The 8,988-nt window shown below is 31.1% G+C and overlaps 1 pseudogene across 1 annotated transcript; it reads left to right on the forward strand.

Annotated features, from left to right (window-relative positions):
- The first annotated feature begins 5,337 nt into the window (after positions 1-5,337).
- LOC149558372 (calcium-binding protein KIC pseudogene) lies at positions 5,338-6,085 on the forward strand (annotated as a pseudogene). The gene has a single exon (XR_016365028.1). The product of XR_016365028.1 is annotated as a calcium-binding protein KIC pseudogene (transcript).
- The last annotated feature ends 2,903 nt before the right edge of the window (positions 6,086-8,988 follow it).

Below are 8,988 nucleotides of genomic sequence, written 5' to 3' on the forward strand. Positions count from 1 at the left end.
ACTAACTTATATATATATACATATATATATATATATATATACATATAGATATACATACATATACATATACATATACATATACATATACATATACATATACATACATATATATATATATATATATATATATATATATATATATATATATATATAACTAATATTTATACATATACATCTTAAAATTACCTTATAATATAAATATTTATATATGTAAAATTACCTTATATTTATAACACAAATCTTAAAATGGATCATAGCTAATATAACTAACTTATATTATATATATATATATATGTGTGTATATATATATGTATATGTATATATAGATGTATATGTATACATACATATGTATATATATAGATGTATATGTATACATACATATGTATATATATATATATGTATATGTATATGTATATGTATGTATGTATGTATGTATGTATGTATATATATATAAAATAAGCTGAGAGATATCCTTTTAGACGCACCTATTTTCATAATCCCATAATTTTCATCATCGCATATTTATGTTAGTCTAAGAGGCATGAGGAAATGATGATTCAAGACTCTTGATCTGCCTTACTTGTAATTTTCATGATTTAAATTATATTTAGTCTATTTCTATTTTATTTTTCTGACATATAAATGAACGTCAATTTTTTTTCAAAATAGAAAATGTTTACATTGAAGATTGTTGCCACTGTAGAAAGCCTCTCAGCTTAATTATAATTAAAAATTTAAGAAGTCAACATATGATTTATGCCTTAACTATGCACTAACCATAATAAATTAGACTTTTTTCTCAATGTAAATCTTGTATGGTGGAAGACACACATGAATTGTACTCCATATTGCTCCATTTTGAAGCCAAAATCATAGGACAAAGGTGTCAATCAATGTATATCGTATAGGCAAGGACTCTAGCTCTACGAAAGCTCTTGTTTATTTATAGATTTTATAAAATACATTAAATTTTGATGAATTTATTTTTATATGATAAATTAATTACATATAGTTATTATTGTCTTTCTTTCTTTTCTTTAGACCAAATCATTTTCTTGGAATAACATTAGATACTATTCAAAATGTCATCTATCTATACATAAAATTCATGCATAAACTTTTTTTTAATATCAATAATAAGAATTTTTTACTTTAACTAAAATTCTAAAAAATAGATTTAAATTTTTATAATGTTCAAATTAAATTTTCTATATTAGTTATACTAACTTTATTTCATTTGAACAATTTCATGCTTTTGCTCTTTTTATGTTACCAATTAATATTCTCATCCAATCACATCATACAAGGATGGTCTAATTGTATTATAATTTATGTTGTAATTAATTTTTTCCACAAAATCTAAATAAACGAGTTCATAGTTTTCCTTAAGCAAGGTGCATATATAAATTTTATGTGTTGTACTTTTCAAATTTTTTTTGTTTAATATATATGTATATTAGATTGCAAGAATACATCTAAATCAAAAGTCACCTTCAGCCAAGAAACAATATAAAGGAGAATCTAATCTATCAAATTCACAACAATTATTCTGATTTGTATTAAATTCACAAGTATTTAATTTTAAGTTTTAGATTTGTAAATAATTTGATATCTTGGTAGAATACTGAAAGGTTATAGTTCACTTATTTAAGAAAAAGTGATAAGAATGGTGTTATGTTCATTGATTATGTCATCCATTGTAATTCAAATCCTTTGCAGTTCAAATCCTTTGCAGATAAGATTGAACCATATTTAAGCCATTAATGACTTGACATTAAAGATTCTCCTACATACATCCACTTAAAATATTAAAATTAGTTATAAAAGTACTTAATTGAAAGGACAACTTTCACAATTGGTGAAAATGATGTAATAGAATATTAAAAGTCATCCACCAAGCTTTAACCTCTAGTGCGTTTAGATAAGATTGAACCGCATTTAACCCATTAATGATTTTGACATACTAGATTCGTCCATATATGGAAGCTTGGCCAACTGATTTGACATTTGATTTGAATGTATTCTCTTTTAAAATAAGTGACTCTCACCAACATTGATGGTTAAATGCAACAAACTACAAATGTAAAACATAAGCAGATGTTTAAAAAATGGCTAAGTGTCATCTTACTATTATCAATTACTTTTTAATTTGTTTTATAGACACATTCATCACCAATGACACCCCCTTACTTGTATAAATTTAAAATAAGTATAACTTCAAATTTAATTATATGCTTCCTTAAAATATTAAATATTTTTATATAAATACTTAATTAAAAAGACAACCTTTTATTTTTGATATTTATCAAAAGGACAACTTTCACAAGTGGTGAAAATGATGGAATAGGATTTTGAAAGCCATCCACCAAGGTTTAACTTGTAGAGATATGTTTGGGTCAAGTTTGTGGACAAAATCGATTATATAAAAGTAGAGATGTCAACATCTCTATATACATTGACATGCATTTCTATTTTTAAAAAATGACTTTTAATATATAGATAAGGGAGAGGACCAAATGCATGATTGTTGTTAACTCAATATCCACACTTTTGAATTAATATTCAATATTTTCAACAACATTGTACAATAGTTGTGACTTTAAAGTTGCTTTTGCCAATGATGATTGCTCATTATTGAATGAAATGTGTCATTTAATCTAAAAAGAAATTCACATCAATTGTCCAAGTATAGGGGTGTTTATGATGTTTTTGCTAATGATGACTCTTCATTATTGAATGAAATGTGTCATTTAATCTAAAAATTAATTCACATCAGTTGTCCAAGTATAGGGGTGTTTATGATTGGGCTTACTTTTTGTTGGTTGTTTTGGACACCTTGACAAAACTTACTACTTATATAACAACTCGGTGATGAGTAGATTGATGGGGTCAGTTCACTATGGACAGATGGCAAGGAATGATGTACAAGTTCGTATTGTTCGAAAGAGAAAGTATATCAAAGGATGATATGGGTGTATTTATTATGATTTTCTTGTGCATATCTTCGTACTTGGTGCTAAGTAAAAATTCAATTTTTAAAAGGTTTCGGGTTTTTGGGAATGGTGGAAAAGAATAGATTTGGGGTAATGACAGTTGGCACGAAATAACCAAGCCAAGATGCAACATGAGCATTCATGAGAGAAAAGGCCTTTATGAGTATTTAGTGCAACCCATTTTTTCACATAAGTGTGACTGGATTAATATTTGACTTTGGTTTATAGTTTTGAAAGAAGAGAGAATTCTAGTGAAGCTTGTTGATATGGGGAGAGATCTTCTACATATTGAGCTTATTATGATTGAGGAAAGTGTCTGTAAACCACTTATTTGGTACATGCTTAAAGAGGGTATGTTGATCATGTTAAGGGAGGCGTTGAATGGCTTTGATGAGAATTGTTCTCAACAATTTGTTAACTCCTCGGAGGATAGGAAAGTTACTGTTAATGGAATTATGTTCTAAATTTTCGAGGAAATTATCTCCTTGGCGATGGGCCTAGCGATGAAAGGGAGAAAGTGGTAGAAGGTGACTAGGGTTACTAATGAAACTAGCTTAAATCACTTCTTTCTAGAGGGCGAAGAACCCATTTGCCACTGCGGAGGATTTTTGCAAGAGAAACTTCCAAAGCCTCGGAATGAAGTTTGCTTGGTTCTGATGAAGTATTTGACCCTTGAAGGGAGGTATGGTGCTTGTTACTATTAACGTTTTCCTCTTTTAAATCACTTCCGTTATCGTGATTATATTTCTCTTCTGTTCTTCTTGTTACAAGATTTAGAGTATACGGTTTTTGATGTTAAGGAGAAGATGAAAAAGGGGGTTAATTCTACTATCCTCCATCAGGGGTTGATGTTCTATCTATATCAATTCCACTTGGCCCTATTACCCCCTAGGATTATGGAGATTGATATCTCGACTCTCCATAACCCCCACCCCCACCATAGTCCTCTGAGAATTACTGGCCCTAGAGCCCCTACCCCCCAACCTTTAGCTAGTGGGTCCCCGGAGGAGAAGAAGATTTCCCCCCTAGTAAAAAGATAAAATCGAAGAAATGGAAGGAGAAGGTGTTGGAAGACTTGGAGGATGAGGTGAGAGCTAGTAGGCAAAGATCTAGAAGAATTGCAAAAACTAATGCTAAAAGGAAGTTAAGGTCCACAACCTTGGAGGAGGAGGACTTAGATTCTGAGGAAATGACCCACCCCAAACAACAAATTAAACAAAAAGACTTCTAACTATGGTGTGGGGAATAATGACGAAGGGGAGGTGGAAGTCTTAGACTCTTCAAAATCTAGCTCGGGTGGCATGACCAAAAGTAGTAAGGAGAGGAACCATGTCTCAGCCTCAATTACTATGGGTTGTGTGGACCTCATGAAGGACCAATTCCTTGATACAGTGGAAGAGCCCCCTCCCCTATGATGGTGTCTTCACCTACTAGGGTTGTTCATAAAGATAAGATTATCTCTGACCCCCTGGTTTTGCAGAGAATTGAGAAGGACATTCTAGATGGTAATCAGAGTGATAAGCAAGAGGTCCCCAAGGAGATGTCTAAGCTAGCTAACAAGGAGTTGAGGGAGAGAGTGCATGTCTTGAAGGAAAGAGTAAGACTTTTGGCAAAGTTCACCATGAAGGTGACACACGCGACGACCACTACCCTACACCTATTAAAGGATAACCAGGAGGGGAACCTCACTCATGAAGACTCCAAAATGTTGTTTGGATTCTTGGTGGAGGACTGGGCCAACATCCTTCTTAAAGGGAAGGATGAGAAGAAGCCTAATTAGGGCCTGCTCTCCTTGGTTTCTTGTGTTTTATGGTTTCCTAGTTACTGAACTTAATATGGTTTAAGGTAGTTCTGTCTTTGTTTATAAACTTTTATAGTTTAAGTAGTACTATTAATGGCAATTGTAATGTGTTGCCTGGTAAAAATAAATTAATGATCCTTTAGGTGTTGTTTTTGGTTGGATTAGTAGTGGTAAGGGGTAATTTTGTCAGGTGGTAATGTGTTGGTTGTTTGTATGTTTGTCTTTTGTAAGGGCCGACCCCCTTTTGGCTACTTTTTAATTGAAAAACATCATATTTGACGATGTGACTCTAAAACTTTAGTAATAAGTAGAAGACTCACCAAACAAATAGTTAAAAATGAAAGTGATCTAAAATTTCTAAATAAGATTTTAAAAACCTCAAAATTAAGATACTTAACTAGATCTTTTCCCATAAATTTCTTTGAAGTTTCCACTGAAAACAAAACGAAAAATTGTGGTCGATCTATGTCAAAATATCAGCCATTTACTCTTGAACAAAAGAAGTCAATTTACAATTACAAAAACCACAAAGCTTCTCGTCAAAATTTCATCTATAATTTGCAAGATGGACGGCGAGAAGTAATTTCGTGTCGGTTTGTCATGCATTGCCGCTGTCCGGCCACACAATTTCTCTGGACGCGTCGGTGATGGGATCTATAATACTCTACCCCCCATTGCATTGTATTTCATACTGAAATCCTCTCACAGAATTCAGAATTCAGCTATAATTTAGGTTTCTTCTGAAGGCCTCTTTTGGTAGAATTTAATGGCGGAATTCCATGATTTTCTTCCAACTATGGCGGAGAAATTGAAAGAGCCCGAATTTATGACAGAGTTGTGTTCAGGGTTTCGCCTTTTGGCAGATCCCCTGTTAGATTTGATTACTGAGGAGAGCCTGAGGAAAAATTCTGTTATTTTAGGGGTTGAATCTTTAACTGATTCGGAAATAAAAGCGATGGTGCAGGAGGGAGATTTGGACGGCGATGGAGCTCTGGATGAGCACGAATTCTGCGTTCTGATGATTCGGCTCAGCCCTTCTTTCATGGCGGAGGCTGAAAATTGGCTGAACAAAGCCGTAGAGCAGGAATCGAAATAAAAAGCAGAGATTTATTCAAGGGTTTGAGATTAATATGTTTGTTATTTAGAAATTAATAATTTCTTTGACATATTTGGAGGAATATAGCAAATTTGGAGGCATCCTCCCCAAATGCATTATTAATTGTAAATAAATAAACAAACAAGTTTTCTGTAAGGTATATTTAGGATGGACAATATAATTGTATATTTGAAATTTTGTTTTTGTTTTTTTTTTGTTGTGGTTTGAAATCGATTTTATAAATTATTATCAAGATCTTATTTTTAATGATAGATCATAATAATGAGTTAAAAGTTGTCATGTAACTAAATTTTAAGTATTTTTAAAATTCTAATAGTCATTATCTTAATTGAAATTGTAAGTAAAATGATAACTAATATGATAGCATGTATATATTCAATCAATAAACATCCCAAATGAAAGTAATTCAAGTCTTTTAGAGTATTACTTTATTCTGAACATAGCAAAGCTATTTGAGATTGTTCTTCAAAAAGATATACTCCTTAGTGGACACTTGCACCACACTTTGAACACTCAAGAAATATCATTTACAACAACAAATTAGATAGATTCAAGCATTCACTTATGCAAACAAACTTACTCAAAGCTAAAATGGGTTTATAGAGCAAGGGTTGCAATGCAACCAAAGTCCTTGCCTTTTAGCAAAAGTAGGTGGTTGGTTGGTTTGTTAATTGTGTAAAAGATTTGAACCATATAGCTGATAATAGTGAAGGAAATAGTTATTTTGTGATAGATCATGCTTCAATGTGGTTGAAAAGTTTTTCCCTAATCTACAACAAAATGTTGGTTCAAAATTATTTGATCCCCATCAATATGATACAACATTTTCTAGTGCTTCCAACATGGATAGCTAAAGCCTGTTCTAGTGCTTTTAACATAGATATCTAATTATCCTTTTTATTTTGAACTCTTTGCATTCATACTCCCAACATTGTAGCTACCATTAGACTGGGTGAGAGTGTTGAAAATAAATTTTCTCATTTCTATTGAATTTCAAACTGAATGATTTCTTTTCTCCAAAAATTTTGACATAAAGTCGATTGGGATGAACCTCCACAAGCACATCGAGTGGGTATTGTTAAATTCACTCTCATGTTTTCCACTCCAATGGTCCAATGGAGAGGTGTTTGAAATTGTATGGATGTGGTGGGTTTTATAGGCATGTTGGGTTATCACCAATCAAAAAAAATTGGGTGTGCGCTGAGTGTTGCATTGGAAGTTGATGACATCATTAATGTTGTAATTGTAGAATATTTTTCTTGAGGTTAAGGAGAATATAAAATCTACTATAGTACTTAATACGAAAGAAATAAGTAAACTAATATGTAATGATTTGTAAAAATAAACAACTCCCATATTTTCCATTGTATAAAAGGGGAAAAAATGAAGCTGATCTCCCATCATTGCTACATTTACATGCAACTAAGACCATTTAACTTTCTTTCCTAAGTCCACCAAATCTTGTAACTTGTTTTGTTCTTTGTGCAGTCGAAGATAACCTCACTATTATCCTTGTCATTATAGGACACCCATGAAATGTAAACACTTGACCCATACAATGATGCATTAGACATGCATTCAAAAAAAATGTACCATACTTTGGAATCATGTCAACATTAAAAATAAAAATAAAAATAAAAACTTTGTGAAGGAATTTTTTTTTCCATATATACAAAGGTGCATAATTTATGCAACAACTGACCTATTCATTATAGGAACTAGAACAAAAGAGAAAGTCCTTAACTCACATGGTGATGTAAATTATTTAGTACCTTTTTTAACATACAAAGATAAACTTCTCTTCAAATACACGAAAATTAACATAATGAAACTTATGTATATTATGAATTTGAGATATATTTTTGTGACACATATGTTGCTACTTAATCTCAAAATTTTCATACGGGAGTTCCAAGGAGATACTCAAGTTGAAATACATTGTACTCTATGGTAATTATTGCATCTTCAACTCAAACAAAGACCTCATATTATATTCAAGAATAGGGCAGAAGCAACATCCATCATGACTACATGTGATAAATTAGTTCCTTAACATATAAGTTTTGGAATAATGAATTACATAAAAAAATCTTCAGATTGTCTCTTTATTTTGATTTCTTATTCTTGATGAATAGCTGAAATGACATAAGGTGCAATGAACAACCTAACCACTACATACACTATAGTAATAAAATGATTAGATTAAGTAAAAATAATTCTAGATGAATTTGACATATTTGTACTTAAAAAAAAAAAAAAGATATTTATTATTATTTAAAAACACATATATAATCTAAGCAAACAACAAACAAGAAAAAATGAATTTAAAAATACTCAAAATTTACAAAATTGGCACAAATGACTTTGCAAGCAAGGCACTAATAATGAAGAAGATAAAAACCTTGTAAATTGCAAAGGTGGAGTTTATGTAAAATACTCTTCACATCAACTACAATGAAAGCACATAGGTGGCATTAACCCCTTTCACTATCTACATAAAAGGTTGCCAAATGAAATTGGAGTTACTAATTAACATCCATTTTTAACAACAAAAAAATATGTAACAAAAACATATGCAAAACAACATTATTGGCAACCTAACGCGTGGGAAAGTCTTGGTAAGGATAAAGGATATCCTTTCTGCAATATACAAAAGAAATGAAAGAAAAGGATTGCTGAAAAAAAAGAGAGAGTCATTGGGCATCTAGATGAAATTCAAAGATTGCTAGTAGTTAAATAATCATCAGGTAGTAGTTAAATATTACTAGTAGTTAAATAATCAACAAGTATTAGTTAAATAATCAATAGGTATTAGATGCTCATTAAAATATAAAACCTACAACCTTTCACACAATCCCTAGATACAATTATTTCTATACTCCTATTTTAACCACTAACTATATTATCTTTATCTTCAATCATCCAATTCTCTGAACTAAGAGACATTAACTATAGAAAAAAGTCACAAAATCATAAAACAAAAAAATAATTTCAAACCTTAAACACAAAATAATGAAGAAGCGTCAAACCCCTACCCCAAAGCTGAAACAAATTCAAAGCCCATTTTCTAAACTGTG

The sequence above is a fragment of the Cupressus sempervirens genome, chromosome 5 (genome assembly GCF_028749045.1).
Source record: "Cupressus sempervirens isolate cs-2001-9-10 chromosome 5, ASM2874904v1, whole genome shotgun sequence".
NCBI classification, from domain to species: Eukaryota; Viridiplantae; Streptophyta; class Pinopsida; order Cupressales; family Cupressaceae; genus Cupressus; species Cupressus sempervirens.